Source organism: Suricata suricatta, chromosome 7, assembly GCF_006229205.1.
Source record: "Suricata suricatta isolate VVHF042 chromosome 7, meerkat_22Aug2017_6uvM2_HiC, whole genome shotgun sequence".
Lineage (NCBI taxonomy): Eukaryota > Metazoa > Chordata > Mammalia > Carnivora > Herpestidae > Suricata > Suricata suricatta.
The window spans coordinates 32,231,735-32,248,385 of record NC_043706.1 but is presented as its reverse complement, the minus strand read 5'-3'; the positions used below and the strand labels follow the sequence as shown (position 1 = coordinate 32,248,385).

Here is a 16,651-nt window from a genome sequence, read left to right as displayed (position 1 = left end):
AGTTGAGAGCCCTGCGCGTGGGGCCAGACAGGACGACTGAGTTCAAGTCCCAGCTTTGCCACTGGCTGGCTGTGTGACCTCGAGAAGTTGTTTACACGCTCTGTGCCTCAGTTTCCCCATAGGCAAAATGGACGTGATGATACCAAGTACCCCATGGGGCTATTGTGAAATGAGTGCAGGAGGCTCCAAGCCGCCGGCATTGCTGTCAGGGGTATTACTGCCCACGCCCCCACAGCAGCGGGTCTGTCAAAGCAGGGGGCCCTCGGCTCTCTGAATGACTTCACGCCCCCTTCTCCTCTCTTTGGGCTAACACCCCCATAAAGCTTTGCTGAAGACTGACTTGTGTCCCCACCAAATCCATACGTTAATATTTTACCCCTCTCCCCAATATGACTGTATTTGGAGACAGGGCCTTTAGGAGGTAATTAAGGTTAAATAATATCATAAGGGTGAGGTCCCAATCTAATAAGATCGGTGTCCTTATAAGAAGGAGAGAGAGATCTGCTTTCTCCCCATGTGCTCGCACTGAGGAGGGTCCATGGGAGGACACAGTGGAAGGCAGCCAACTGCAAACCAGGAAGAAAGGCCTCACCAGAAACCCAATAGGTTGGGACCTTGACCTTGGACTTTTAGCCTCTGGAACTGTGAGAAATAGATACCCATTGTTTAAGCCCCCCAGTCCATGGGATATTATTATGGCCACCTGAGCAAAGACACCCTTCTGTGACCCTTCCCTGACTCACCCGGGACCCCCGGGTCTCCAGGTGACCTGTGAAAAGAAGACCCCAGGCCTGGCTTCCTCTTGCCTTCTCTTTGCGTATAAAATCCAGGCCTCCCAACTTCCATCTCCTCTGTGGTAAGGCCCGTGGGGCAGTCCCCAGGGGGCCCTCCTTCAGAAATGAGTCCTAAGGTAGGGAGGAAAGAAGAGGATGGAAACACACATCGGGAAACCAGAGGAGACAGAGTCTGCATCTCACTTGATGCTGGAGGGCCCCAGAGAGACCCAGGGCAGAGGGGACAAGGGTCTCGTTCTAGCCAGAAAATGCTTAAAGCCAATAGTTAAAGCAACTGCACCTTGGCCACCCTGGCTGGCCTCTCCTCCCCTCATCCCAAGACCCCAACCTTTGGCCTTTACCCTCCCTACCCTCTCCTTCTTCCTCCAGCCCCAGACCCCCTCCTCTGGAAAATCATTCCTAAAGGCAGTCCCCACCCTGCACAACACCCCGTCCCCGCTCCAGGCGGAGAGGAGGAAGCATCTCATTTGGCCTGGGCCTGTCCATTGGTCTCCAGGGAGCCTCTGGGACTGTTTCAGTGCCCGTGCCATGCTGCAGGCTCCACAGGGAGCGGAGATATCACCTTGTTCACTAGGTGGTAACAACAGCTAAGGGAAAAGTTAGGCAGGTTATGGGGGGCGGGCAGGAGCAGCCTCAAGGGATGGTGAGGCTGGAAGTGGGGAGGGGATGGTGTACACACGCACCAGCCCCGCCTCCCGGTGGGCTAAGCCTGGGGTGGGTCCTCCAGTGGCTCCAGAGGTGCCAAGCAGATTGAGCCCTAGTCACCCACAGTGGGAACCGGCCCCCTGGCTCACCTACATGTTCTCAGTATTTCCCAAGACAACCTCTCAAATGAGCCTCTCTCATCTCTCATCACAGGGTCAGCTTCTTGGGGAGCCGGAGCTGAAACCCCACAGGCGAGGGGGCAGGAGCTGCAGCTGCTGAGAAACAGGCCCCTGTCCACTCTGTTCTGGGTGGAGTCACCCCACACTTGGCGGCTCTGAGAGGGCCTGTCCTAAGCCCTCTGCACCTGTGGCCTCCCGGAGGGCAGGGCCAGGTGTGGACAGCCTGGGGAAGGAACAGCTCCTTCCAGCTCCTTCCACCTTCCAGGCTCACCAGCTGCCTGTGCTCACCAGGAGGCAGGCCCGACTATAGAAGGAGAGGCAGGACAGATGCCTGTCCCAGGCCCTGGTGGGGATGGGGGTGTCTCTAGCTCCCCCCAAAGGAGGGAGATGAGCAGAAAGGGTGATGGGGTTCAGAGGAGGTGGGGGCAGACTGAGACAGTGCATCCGGGTTCCTTGGCTGCCGGCTCCTGGAGAGACCTTGTCTGGCCTTCTTCCTCCCCGGCCCTTCACCCAAAAGCAGAAGCCCCCTCTGCCTAGCATTCAGCAGCTGCAACTAACGTTTGCAGAAATGAATGAGCCACGTCAGCTTCTTGGTGAGTATTCATTCCCCAACCCGTCGCGTGCCCAAAGATCCCTTCTCAGCCCCCACAGCAGCTACTCTGATCCCCAGGGGTCCAGGGAAACGGGAAGCCCCATAATGTGGCCCCAGCAAAGGGCCCAGCCAAGCTCTCGCGGTGTGCTGGGAAAGGAGGCGGGCCCTTCGCTGCCAGAGCACCTGAAGAATTCCCAGGGTCGCACGCATGCGTCCCCTGCCCTCCTCAGGCTAGGATCTCCTCCCCGTGGTAGCCAAGGCCCTTTGGCTCTGTCCCAGGGCAAACCTGTACGGGGGCCACTCACCCACTGCACCAGCGTAGGCCCTCCAGCGGCCCAGGTCCTCCCAGGGCCCAGCCCCGCCCCCTCCTAAGCAGCCGGCTTCTCCGCAGTGCCCGAGCTCCCCGGCAGCACGGAGTCTGTCCCCGGGAGCAATGCAGCAGAGGGACAGAGGGGGGGGAAGGGCAGCCACAAGCACCCTCACTTGATCCCCCAACATGGAGACCCTGGGCTTGCCGAGGATAGGACGAGGGTTCCTTGGGAGATCTAGGTCTCCAGGTCTGCAGGGAGAACGAGGAAGGGACAGGGCCTGAGCTTGGGGGAGGAGAAAGATGCCTCCCGCCTGAGCAGGGGGCTCTAAGCCCAATGCCTGAGATTATCTGGGCCAGCACAGAGGCGGCTGGTGTGGAGGGCAGGACGTGGGTCTGCTGCTCCCCAACGGCCAGGGCCTAGAGTGGGGAGCAGGGAGCATGCTCACTTCTCCCTGCTCAACCCCTCTGGGTAGGGATAGCACTGTGGGTCCCTGGAAGCCCCAGCCCCCTTCAGCCCACTTCCCCCAGACGGGGGAGCATTTCTACAGTCAGGACCTGTGGCAGTGGTGGAGAGAGGGACAGCGGGGCAGAGGAGGATGGCAGCAGCAGGGACGGTCCTCCTAGTCAGGGGGATGCTGATTCTGAAGAGGGCCACCCATGATCCAGGCTGCTCCCCCCACCCCTTGGTCCACTGGTCCTGCCCGTATGCCTCCTGCTAGGTGCGCTGGTCGGAAGGCAGGGGCAGCTCGGGGAGGGAGGGGGCCACTCTCCACACGGCCTCTTCCAGCTGTCCCCACTGGGATGCCTACCTGGGCCTGTCTGGGCACCAAGCCAGGGGCAGGTAGGAGCTCACTGCCCCCGCTGGGCCGGGCCAGGGCCGGAGAGGCTGGCTGTCCTCCTCCTCCTCCGTGGTGGTGGGCAGGGAGGGGGCCTGGCGCCCGGGCTGGGGGCTCTGTCCTCTCGGGTTCCCGCCGCGGGTTCAGGAAGGCAGCAGCGCCAGAACTGCGGAAGCCAGCTCCCCGCCCCCCACAGCTGCCTCCTCCCCTCCCTCCTCCCCACCCGCCTCCTTCTCCAGCCACCCACCTCCTTCTGCTCGTTTCTATGGCAACCAGGCAATGCTGCACCGCCTCCCTCCCTCCCGTACACCAGGGGACGCCCGCCTTCTACGTCAGCTCGAGCGGGGCGCACACACTTCACCTTCGAGGAGATGCTGGGGAGCCGAGGGGCTCGCAAGGCCACCCTTGACTGTGGGGGACCCTGCCCCAGCCTCTGTCCTTTCTCCCCAACACCCTCCCTCCCAGCATCTCTTCTTGTAAGCGGCACCCCACCCTTGCACTTGCCTCAGGCCCTTAAACTTCACTGCCTGCTGCTCTATAAACATGTGTGCTTATCGTTTATTCTCACTCAGTTATTCCTCGCAATTTTATTTTGAGCCTTTTCTGGGTCAGGCCGAGTATGAGAATGCTGGGCTACAATCTCATCCCCTGAGGATCCATACCCATTTTACAGACTGGAAACTGAGGCCCACAGTAGTAAAACAACTCATCTGAGCATCCAAGGCTCCTGGGCTGGTTACCGGCTGTGAGGCCTTGTGATTTCAACCCCCACATGCCACGGCTATCACACACCCCAGCAACACACTTATAAATAGGAACGCCCGTTACGCGTATTTGCACACGTGCATTTCTACAAGTCTGGTTATCTGCCTACAATGTGCACAGAGGACAGACACTGTAGCAGTAATATCAGCACTTACACAGCTTTGGGACACGTGTACACGCATCTGCATGGGCCCAGAATATGTGACACACAAACCCTTTCTACACGAAAGCAACAGGTGTTTGCACAAGCCCCTAGCTTCATGGGAAGGGATCAGTGTCAAGTGTCCCAACCGGGAGACTGAACCAGAATCCACTTCTAGGAGAGGACCTTTCTGCTCTACACTTGACCTCTAGAGATCGGACACTAATCTGCCACCTTGTCTCAGGCCTGCTACAGGAGGGCCCTGGGGTGGGGGTGGAGATAGGGCCCACCCTCCCGCAACCCCCTCCCTCATTCCGGAAGTCCCCTACCTAGAAGCCTCTCTGCCTAGGGGGCTCATAGGTATGCTCACTCATCCCCCCAGCCAGGTCCTGGGACTTGGGACTTATGACAGATCCAGGGAAATGGGCTCTTCCTCCTCGGAGGGAATTCCAGGCTCAGAGAACCCTGTCACTGCCCACCCCCCCAGGAGGGACAGCATCTGGAGGAGGGGAAGTAAGGACGTCAAGTGGGGACTGGGGCCCAGGACGCGAAGTGTGCCCACAGGATGCACTGTCCCCAGCCCAGCACCACCTCAGAAGGACCCTAACAAGGGTCAATGCAGCCCCAGCGCCCCAGGGCCTTTCTCAGGGACCTCACGCAGCCCAGGGAAGGCAGAGGCAATCAGAAAGACCCAGAAGCCAACCCAAAATCAACCAACAAACTGTTATTAATAATAGTAATAATAATAAATAATAGCCTCTTCCACACTTCAGCCCACGTAAGATCCCTTCAGTGATGAGACCGATGCCAGTTAAACCAAGGCTCTAAGCTGGGCGGCACATTGGAGTATCAGAGCCGTCCACTGCGAGGGGGAAACCGTCTGGGAATAGATGAAACAGGGAACCTCCTTCATCCGGCAGATACTCAGTAGGCACGCACTGTGCACCAGGGATTGTTCTAGGTGCTGGGACACAGCCCTGGGCAAAACAGAGTCCCTGCCCCCAAGGGTGGTGAGCCTGTGGATGTACTGACTCCTGTTCTCCTGCAGCGCCTCTGGCGTCACGACAGCCCTGCAGGTGAGGGCGCAGAAGGGACGAGAAACAGGCTCTAGAGGCGGAGCAATTTGTCCAGGGTTACAGAGCCAGTAAATCCCTGGGCTGGGATTCGAACCCACTGCTTTGCCAAGCTTTTTCAATGCTCCCCATCAATTCCATTAAGATCTGATTAGGACACATGGCAACAGAGACCCATTTTCTAGAAGTTTCACAGCCAAGTGTGTTTCTTGTCCTTAGATCAAAGGCAGGCCAGGGTCATATGCATTTGAAGGGCCAGTCAAGAAGTGGGCATGCGTGAAGACAGCCCCCAAATGACCTCAGAGGGGACTTGCAGCTTGACTGTCCTTAAGCCAGAAGCCTGACAGTTGCCCCCAGGCCTGGAGGTCCTCAGCAGAGAGTCAAGCCAAGGCCCAGGCCAGAGGGTGGGGACGGCTGGCACCTGAGAGCCTGGGCCCCATGGAGAGTAGGGAGACCTCAGCTGAGGGCGAGGAGGGATTGAATTCCCAGGCACTGTAAGCAGAGCCCCCTGCCCACCTGCCAGGCCCCCACCCCAGATCATCTTTCTCCTAAAGAGCCAGCTCCATGCCGAGTTTCAAACATAGCTGCCCCCCACCTCCACCCCTCCATGAGCCTGATCCAGCCCCACCTCCTGCCTGGCAGACCCCCGAGTTCTTCCTTCCCGTGCTCATACAGACTCTATGGGAAGAGGTGACCCCTCTGTCACCCCCTCCTGCCTGCAGAGCACCCACCCTCCACTGTCAGCCTGATCCAGTCTCCTCTGCTACTGAGAGGGCCCCCTGGCCACTGGTGTGCAGCCCTGTAACCTCCCACCTGCAGGTCTCAAATAGGCTCAGGGACACCCCTGCACCACACACACACCATGCCTGACGTCAGCCTACTCCGGGACCTTAACCAGATTCCAGTCCCGCAGGCAGGACCAGTCAACATAGGACGAGGGGCCCTTGTGCAACCCAGGAGAAACTGACCCCTTCTGTCACTACCTCCTCGTCCAACCCAGAAAACATTCACTACCTCCTTCCCAGCCCAGCACACTTATAGTACAGTTCCCCAGAGCCAGGGCCAATGCAATCAGCGTTCATTAGCTGCTGCTTTGCATCTCATTTGCATAATGTTCCCATGACTGTCAAAATGCCAGAAGCCTCCCCAAACCCTTGCCCAAATTCCACTGAGGGTCTATGCAGGGGGCTAAACATACAGGGATGGGGAAAGAGAAAACAGAGACGACTTCGAGCCTCAGACGCAGAAGAGCAGCGAGAGGAAAAGCAGTAGGTATGTTCCAAGCATCTCCTAAGTGCAGGCACGATGCACGGTGCTTTATACACCGTACCCACTTGTTTTTCACAAGGAGCCATTTTATAGATGTGGAAACTGAGGCTCAGAGCTATGAAGGCCTTGCTATTCAACACCTGAATCCCAGAACCAGCAGCCTGGACCACTTGGGAGCTAGGAGGAAAATGCAGAATCTCAGGTCCCACCCCAGACCTCCTGAATCTGAATCTGCCTTGTCACAGATTCCAGGAAACTAGAGTCAGAGAGGTACTGGTTGAAGGACTCGCCCTCCCATACACGGCCAGAAGATGACGCTGGTGCCTGAGCTGAGGCATGTCACGCCTCAATGTCGACATTTCACGCCAAAGCGGGAGACACGCAAGAAAGAAACAATAGCAGCTAGTTCGAGGGGTGATCAGTGCTATCAAGAAGAGTAATGTGGGGTAAAGACAGATGAGTGGGGAGACACTTTAGGATCCCTCTTTGAAGAGATGACTTTTGAACAGACAAATAAAGGGGGAAGGGGAGGTGATGATTTGCAGGAACAGTGTTTTGGGGCAGAGGGAACAGCAAGGGCAAATTACCTGAGGCAGGAGTAAGTGAGGCAGGCCGAAGGCACCCCAAAACAGAATGGATGTTTGGATGGATGAACAGGTGGGTAGACAGACGAATGGCAGGTAGCAAGAGGTAGTAAATTAGGTGGGAACAAAGGAGAAGCAAGCTAGACCCTACAGGGGCCTTGCAGGGCATGGGAAGGATTCTACTACCTTATTCTAAAGATGAATAGAAACCATTTGGTATTTTTTTAAAGATTTTATTTTTAAGTAATCTCTACACCCAACATGAGGCTCAAACCCACAATCCCAAGGTCAAGAGTCCCAAGCTCCACCAACTGTGCCAGTCAGATGCCCCAAAGCCATGGGTATTTTTGAGCAAGGGGGAGAAGGGATCCAATTTATGTTGTCAAAAGATCGCTGTAACTTTTCTATGGAAAAATGAGTAGAAAGAGGCAAGGGCTGAAGACGCAGCCCAGTTAAGAGGCTTTTGAAATATTTACTCCCAACGGAAGTGAGTGCTATGGTCGCTGAAGCACATGTTTGAGAATATTTGTTCCTAACAGCACATTCCCTTCCAAATGCTTACCTTTGTTCAGAATAGCTCCAAACTGGAAGCAAAGCAAATGGCATCTCTGGAAAGACTGGTGAGCAGCGGTAGCGGTAAACCTATGTGGTTTACTGCATACAGGAGAGGTAGGTTTGCTTTTCCGTGACTATATAGGATTCCACTGGGCAAATTCCACACTGGGGCTTGTTCACACAGCCGGGCCTTATATAACAATGAAAAATCGGGGCACCTGGGTGGCTCAGTTGGTTAAGCATCCGACTTCAGCCCAAGTCATGATCTCACAGTTTGTGGGTTCGAGCCCCACATCAGGCTCTGAGCTGTCAGCCTGTCTTCAGATTCTGTGTCTCCCTCTCTCACTCTGCTCCTCCCCCACTCACACTCCGTCTCTTTAAAAATAAAGTCTCTTTAAAAATAAATAAACATTTAAAAAATAATAAATAATAAATACATTTTAAAAATCACTGACTATACACAACCACATGGATAACCTCAAGACATCATGTTGGGTGAGAAAAGCCAAGTTTGAAAGGACATACATAGTGGGTTCTATTTATATTAAGTGGAAGAACAGGTAAATGTTGGGGCACCTGGTGGCTCAGTCGGTTAAGCGTCCAACTCTTGATTTCAGCTCAGGTCATGATCCCACCATTGTGAGATCAAGCCCTGCGTCAGGCTCCATGCTGAGCGTGGACCCTGCTCAATATTCCCACCTTCTCTCTCTCCCTGCCCCTCCCTTGCTTGTGCTTGCTAGGAAAGAAGGAAGGAAGGGAGGGAGGGAGGGAGAGAGGAAGGAAGGGAGGGAGGAAGGAAGGAAAAAACAGGTAAATCTTGACTGCTGGTTCCTGGGCAAGATGGAGTAGATATAGATATACGTCTCCCTGTTCATCTCGAAAAGTACAGCTAATGTTCTGGAAGTTATATATAAAACAAACCTACAAAGACTCTAAAAAGGGAGAGAAGAAGGCGGACTGACTGGGGATCTCAGAGCTCAAGGAACAACACAACAGTGAGTTCTCTGGGCTTTCTTTTTGCTCAAAATATCTCAGATTTGGAGCTGGGAAGTCAGCAACCTAGAAACACCAATGAGTATGGTGAAACAGAGCCCCAAGAAAAGCCTCTTCTCCCTATCAGAAGGACCAGGAAAGGTACAGTCTAGCAAGGCAAAATCTTTAAAACAATAAATGCCCTTCCCTAGCCGAACACCATGGAAAAAACCGCAGCCCCGTCCCCTCTGCGTGAGCAGAAACCAAGTGGGGAGCTGTGCCTGGGTGTAACCAGGAGTGAATGCCCTCCACCAGGTGGTTCTGAGAACAGGTGGGGAGCTGGGACTTGCATCCCCACCCAGTGGTATCAAGGTATCCTCCCCTCCATGCCAGGTGGGGACCTAGGAGGCCTAGTTAGGACTGTCACCATTCCTAGCAGTAACAGGTCAGTGGAGACCACATGGAGAGCAGTAATGAGCTTCCCCTCCCTTCCCAGGCAGGGAGGTATCAGCGGCGGTCTGTCTGGTGGGAAGCCAGAACTCCCACCCCAGCCCAGCAGTGAGGAAGCAGCCTTCTCCCTGAGCTGTCAGCACAGAGCCTGACGCAGGGCTTGAACTCGAACCATGAGCTTGTGATGTGAGCTGAAGTCAGACGCTGGACTTCTACCCTGACCTGGCATCAGCAGAAGCAGTCTTAGAGGAGACCTGCTAAGGCAGAAGATTTGAATAAGAGCCAGTGTCTCGTAACAATACGCCAATGTCCAGGATACAACAGAAAAATCATCTGTCATACCGAGAGCCAGAAAAATCTCACTCTGCAGGAGAAAAGGTAACCAACATAGGCACAGATACTGGAATTATCTGACAAGGAAGTTAAAGCAACAGTCTCACAAATGCTTCAACAAGCAATTAGGAACATCCTGGAAACAAACGGAAAAAAAAAAAAAAGGAAAGCCTTGGCAAAGAAATAGAAGATACAAAAAAGAGTCAAACTGAAAATTTAGGACAGAAAGGTCATTGGATGGGCTCAACAGCAGAGTGAAGACACAGAGGAAAGAGTTTGTGAACCTGAAGATAAAACAATAGAAATTACCCAGTCTGCATAACAGAGAAAGGCTCGGGTGTTTTTTAATAGGCAGACAAAAATGGGCGGGGAGTCTGGGTGGCTCAGTCAGCTGAGCATCAGGCTCTTGATGTCAGCTCAGGTCATGATCTCACAGTTTGTGGGCTCAAGCCTGGCATTAGCACAGAGCCTGTTTGGAATTCTCTCTCCTTCTCTCTCTGCCCCTATCCCACTTGTGTGCTCTCTCTCTCTCAAAATAAATAAATGAACTTAAAAAAAAATAAATGAGGACACCTGGGTGGCTCAGTTGGTTAAGCATCTGACTCCTGGTTTCAGCTCAGGTCATGATCTCACAGTTTGTGTACTCAAGCCCTGCATTGGGCTTCATGCTGGGATTGGAACCCGTGTGGGATTCTCTCTCTCCCTCTCTCTCTACACCTCCCCTACTCGCGCACACACTCTCTCTCCCCCAAAATAAATAAACTCAAAAAAAAGAACACAGCTGCAGGGCCCTTGGGTCCCCAATGGAAGAGCCAACCTTCATGTTGTTCGAGTCCCAGGAGGAGAGGGAAAAAGGATGTGGGGCTGAAAAAGTGTTCGGAGCAATGGCTAAAGAAATCCCTCCCCACCCCGCCGCCCCGAATCCCTGGAGTCGATACTTTCCCCACAAGGAAAAGGAGAAGGAGAGGAGCTAAGGGATTTGTAGGAAGTCACACAGTTCGTGGTGCTCTGAATCAGATCCTCTCCCCTTCCAGGGGTTCTCAGGCTTTAGGCTTTAGAACCATCTGGAGGTTCGGATACAGTGGAGCATCTGGCCACGGCCCACAGACAGTCTGATGCAGCAGGGGGTTTCGGTCATCTGTTGCTGCATAGCAAAGCTCCCCAGACTTTAGTGACTTAGAACAACAATGATGTATTAGATTTGGCAATTCTAGGGGTTGGCTGCGGTCACCTGGGTGATTCATCTCTTCTACACTGGCCTCAGCTGGGACTATAGCGTCTAAGACAGCGTCTCCACTCACATGACTGGCCCTCAGCTGACGTGGCTGGGCGAGCTGGCCTGCCGCTCCTGGTCCCTCTCCCTGTCTTTCCCCCGAGGTTGTGGTCTCTCCAGCAAGGTACCTTAGACCTACTTACATGGCAACTCAGGGCTCCAAGAGCAAACATTCCAAAAGGACAAATTCCGATGTGTAGCTTGTCTTTCAAGTTATCTTATCTCTGCTTCTCCCGTGCTGGCCAATGTCTCATTGCCCAGAGCAGGTCACATAGCCAAGTCCAGAGTCAATGGTCAACGGTGGGGGCGGGCACGTTGCACCAGGGTGTGCATAGCAGGAGGTGGGGTCCACAGTGATGACAGGGAGCACCAGTGTACCAGACCACCCCAGTGAGGTCAGCGGTGGGGCCCCAAAACATGCATTTTTCATGACCTTTCCAGGTAGCTCCCACTGTGAGGGGACCAGCGATTGTTTTGCAAGAACTGGTCCAATCCTATTCCTACACCGATTCTAGAACTCCAACATCAAAGAGGCTTTTAAACCTGCACATATTCCCATCACTGATCAAAGGGAACGTCACAGACACAATCATTGTCTCTGGGGTGCAGACAGCCCGGGGCAGACGCACACACACACTGGGTCACAAGAACACTGTTCAGATATTAGCTTCCCCAAAAAAGCATGAGACCCTGGCCTTGAGTCCTGACTCAGCCCCATTCCGGCCAGGTGGCCCCACACAGGTCACTCCCTCTCTAGGTGTTGGTTTGCCTTCCCTAAAGTGAGGCGGGTGGACCAGATTAACTCTCTCTAACCCTATGCAGCACTGGGGACCATTTACACATTTCTTCACTCAACTCCACGTTTGGAAAGATTTTTGTCTACCAAACAAACTGTATGTGCTAAGAAATATTTTATTTTGTGTTATCATTTCAGTTTTGAGAGAGAGCACAAGCGGGGGAGAGACAGAGGGGGAGAGAGAATCTTAAGCAGGCTTCACACTCAGCGTGGATCCTGATGCAGGGGTCGATCCCATAACCCCGTGATCATTACCTGAGCGGAAATCAAGAGTCAGCCAACTAAACTCAACTGACTATGCCACCAGAAGTTTTTTATTCTTGTAACTAGGCAACAAATTATTTTTCACTCAATTAATTACCAGGTAGTTTCTGATCAGCACGGCATTACCAACATTTCTACACTGAACTGATCAAATCCCTACCAGAAGCAAAGCACTCGGAGGTCCTGGATGGACTGGACCACTTCAGTTTGGGAAATGCTCACTTTGGGTACAGTTTTGGTAATATTCAAAAAGAGCTGAGCTCCCCTCTGGAATCTTGGAGGCCTCTAGCTGACACGGACTGCACAGGGCACCCTCCAAGTAAGAACACATCTAGTCTTAAGTACTCCGGGTGCTGAGTGGCTCTGGAGGCCCACCGTGAGCCAGCACCCTGCCAAGCACCCTGGGAAGAATGCAGGGTGTCTAAGGATGCACCGCCCATTACAGAAGTCATTAGTGCCATTTGACTATTTAAATGTAAGGTCAATATGGGGCGCCTGGGTGGCTCAGTCAATTGAGCATCTGACTTCAGCTCAGGTCATGATCTCGTGGCTCATGAGTTTGAGCCCTGCATGGGGCTCTGTGTTGACAGCTCAGAGCCTGGAGCCTGCTTAGGATTCTGTGTCTCCAACTCTCTGCCCCTCCCCCGCTCGTGCTCTGTCTCTGTCTCAAAAATAAACATTAAAAAGTTTTTTAAATAGAAATTTAAGTTCAATGGAATTAAATAAAATTGAAAATGCAATTCCTGAAAAACTAAAAAACCCAATTCCTCAGTCCCATGTCGTGTGTTCCACAGCCACCAGTGGCTGCCACTAGACAGTGTAGATACTGAACATTCCCATCACTGCAGACAATTCAAAGCCGACAGTGTTGGGCATCAACAATGATTCAGGTGCAGGGGCGCCTTGCTGGCTCAGTCGGTGCAGCATGACACTCTCGACCTCAGGGTGGTGAGTTCGAGCCCCACACTGGGTGGAGAGATTACTTGAAAATAAAATCTTAAAAAAAAAATACAAAAGCATGTCCAACATCACACATTTGATGGGGCCCCAAAGGAGAGCTCCTGCACATCAAATTCTGGACGCTCCACTGTTCATATAAATGATGGGGTTGCATTTCTTGGGCCCCCCCAAAAAAAACAGTGCAAAAATCACACTTAACGGAGGAAAAATATTTTATTTTTAAGAAATCTCTACACCCAATGTGGGGCTTGAACTCACAACCCTGAGATCAAGAGTCCCATGCTCTATCAACTGGGCCAGCCAGGCGCCCCAGGATGTAGCCAAACTTGAAAATCGTGTACTGTTTTAGGGGCGTCGTGGCTCAGCTGGTGAAGCATCCAACTTTAGCTCAGGTTGTGATCTCACAGTTCAGGGGTCCGAGTCCGGCTTCGGGCTCCCTACGAACAGCTCGGAGCCTGGAGCCTGCTTCCGATTCTGTGTCTCCCTCTCTCTGCCCCTGCCCCGCTCACACACTGTCACTCTCTCTCTCTCTCTCTCAAAAATAAGTAAACATATTTACAGTGTTTTTTAATCACATACTATGTTTAAAGAAATATAACTAACATCCTGGTAAAACTGCAAGACCGGTACTATCTGGAATAAGCCAGCAAGTGTGAGCCCCGCCCAGGCCCGCCCCCAGGACTCCCCCACCCTCAAAGAGGCCAGAGCCAGGGGCCTTTGCTCATCCTGACAAACAGAAACCTCTTTGACCCTGTAAGCCCCACGGGGCTGTCTGTTTCTAAAGGACTGCTTGCAAAGGGACGGTGTGGGAAAGGTGGCCGGCCGTCTGATTTATGTACAAGTAATTCTTAGGAGCAGACGCTGTTGGTTGTCTGACTGATAGCCAACATCTGGTCGTCGTTGCCCTTGCTGACAGGGGTCCCAGCTGCATTACAAAGGACTCAGCAGATAGGCTGAATGGGCTCGCGCGGGGTTCCTCAACCTCAGCACTACTGACCTGTGGGGCCCGTAATTCTCTGGGAGGCTGTGCTGGGCATCACACAACATTCAGTTCGGCAGCATCCCTGGCTTCACCCATCAGATGCCAGGAGCACCCCCACTCAAGTTATAACCCCAAACTCTGCGGACATTGCCAAATGTCCCCTGGGGCACAAAAGTCAACCCAGGTCGAGAACTACAAGACGAAGGCATAAACTCTATGCCAGTGGTTCTCAAACTTGAATATTCATCGGGATCACCTCAAGGACTTAAAACACAGGTTGCCAGGCCTCTTGCATTTCTATCGAGTGTCCAGGTGATGCTTATGCTCCTAGTCCAGGGACCCCACTTTGAGAACCACTGGTCTAAGTCATTTGTGGCACTCTTGTTCCCCTGGCTAATCAGCCCAGAGAGAAAGAGCTTTCAGGAAAGTATTCCTTGTTGGGACGATATGAAGCACTTGGAAAGAAAGAGTCGCCTGTCTTCTTGGACAGTGTGGAGTCTGCATGGAAAGTCCGGAGCTGTGGCAGCCATTTTGTGCTCCCGGAGGAAGCTAGCTGGAGGGCCAAACCTGCCCACTAAGGATGGAAAGCTGTCCTGGAGGTGGTTGTGTCACAGAACTAATGCTGAAGCTGTCTTCAGGAGAGCCTGGTGATATAGCAAGTTTCCCTTTTAGTTTACGAAAGGAGTTCCCGAACTTTATTTAATGTTTATTTTATTTTTGAGAGAGAATGAGAAAGTGTACACACATCCCCACGCACAGGAGGAAGGGCAGAGAGAGGGAGACAGAGGGTCCCAAGTGGGCTCTGTGCTGACAGCAGAGAGCCCGATGCAGGGCTTGAACTGTGAGATCATCACCCAAGCCCAAGTCAGGCGCCTAATCGACTGAGCCAGCCAGGTGCCCCAGTAGTTCCCAAACTTTGCTGCCCATGAGAATACATGGGAAGCTTGGGGCGCCTGGGTGGCTCAGTTGGTTACGCGTCTGACTTCAGCTCAGATCACTGATCTTGCGGTTTGTGAGTTGGAGCCCAGCGTCAGGCTCTGGGCTGACAGCTCGGAGCTTGGGGCCTGCTTCAGATTCTGTGTCTCCCTTTCTCTCTGCCCCCCCCCCCCCCGCTCACATTCTGTCTCTCAAAAATAAATAAATGTTAAAATAATAATAAATAAATAAAATATATTAAAAAATAGCATACATGAGAAGCCTTAAAATTCACCCCACATCAATTAAGTCAGAACCCTGAATGTACAAGACTCGGTATTTAAACATAATTTTTTAATGTTTTATTTATTTTTGAGTGAGAGAGAGACAGCGCAAGCAGGGGAGGGGCAGAGAGAGGGAGGGAGACACAGAATCCAAAGACAGGCTCCAGGCTCTGAGCTAGCTGTAGCACAGAGCATGATGCAGGGCTCAAACCCACGAACCGCAAGATCATGACCTGAGCTGAAGCCCGATGCTCAACCGACTGAGCCACCCAAGTGCCCCAAGAATTGGTATTTTTTAAAAGTTTCCCCAGGTGTTTCAATGTGTAGCCGTTTTCAAACTTTTGCTATTGCAAGTGTGGCTTACGAACCATCAGTATTACCTGAGAGCCTGTCAGAATTGGAGACTCTCGGGCCCCACGGCCCACTCTGGGACCTACTGATTCAGAGTCTCTTTTAACAGGTCGTATGTGATCTATATACACAATAAAACTTCAGGAGCAATTGTTTAAGCCATTTTGAGTTGGTTTTTCTTTTTTTTAATTTTATGTTTATTTATTTTGAGAGACAAAGAGAGACAGGGCGTGAGCAGGGAAAAGACAGAGAGAGAGGGAGACACAGAATCTGAAGGAGGCTCCAGGCTCTGAGCTGTCAGCACAGAGCCTGATGCAGGGCTCGAACCCACGAACCATGAGATCATGACCTGAGCTGAAGTTGGACGCTTAACCGACTGAGCCACCCAGACGCCCCTTTCTTTTTCTAAGTTAACTTACTTATTTTGAGAGAGAGAGAAGGCAAGCACAAGTGGGGGAGGGGGAGAGATAGGGAGATAAAGAATCCCAAGCAGGCTCTGCACTGTGAGTGCAGAGCCCAATGTGGGGTTCAAACTCACGAACCGCAAGATCATGACCTGAGCCAAATTCAAGAGTCGGATGCTTAATCGACTGAGCCACCCAGGCGCCTCTCCATCTCTAGAACCTTTTCATCATCCCAAACTGAAACTCTGTCCCCATCAATAAACTCTCCATGCCCCCTCTTTGACCAGCCCCCAGTGATTACCATTCTACTTTCTGGACCTATGAATTTGCCTAATCTAGGGACCTCATTTTAAGTGGGGTCACACAATATATGTTCCTTTTTTTTAATGCTTATTTTTGAGACAAAGAGAGCAGGAGAGGGACAGAAAGCGGGAGGACAGACAATCTGAAGCAGACTCGGCACTGACAGTAGAGAATCCAAGGGGGGCTCGAACCCACGAACTGTGAGATCATGACCTGAGCTTAAGTCAGACACTTAACCTACAGAGCCACCCAGGGCGCCCCAATCTATGTTTTCCGATGTCTGGTTTCTTTCACCCAGCATGTTTCCAAGGCTCATCCACGTTGAAGCACGTGTCAGACTTTTCTTCCTTTTCACAGCTGAATAATATTTCACTGTAATGTATACGCCACATTTTATTTATCCATTCACCCACCAAGGGACATTGGCATTGTTTTCACCTTTTGGCCCATGAGAACAATGCTGCTATGAACGCTATGCTTCAGTATCTGGGCGACTTCCTGCTCTCGCCTCTTTTGGGTAGATGCCTGAAGTAGAATTCTTTATCATAGTCTATGTTTAACTTTTCTGAAGAAGTGACAAGTTTCAACAGCAGCTGTACCATTTCACGTTCCCGTCAGCA

General features: G+C 52.4%; 1 protein-coding gene across 3 annotated transcripts in view; it reads right to left on the bottom strand.

Moving 5' to 3' along the window:
* The window catches only part of PACSIN1 (protein kinase C and casein kinase substrate in neurons 1), a 53,719-nt gene that overhangs the window by 13,940 nt on the left and 23,128 nt on the right, over positions 1 to 16,651 (bottom strand). The window contains exons 1-2 of one of the 3 annotated variants that reach the window (XM_029944101.1): positions 3,330 to 3,545; positions 744 to 905 (exon numbers count right to left, since the gene is read on the bottom strand). The exons of 1 other annotated variant lie outside the window; for it this stretch is intronic. The gene's annotated coding sequence lies outside the window, so the exon portion shown is untranslated. Of the gene's footprint in view, positions 1 to 743; positions 906 to 3,329; positions 3,546 to 16,651 lie in introns of those variants that run through there. One more of the 3 variants, XM_029944098.1, reaches the window with a different exon arrangement.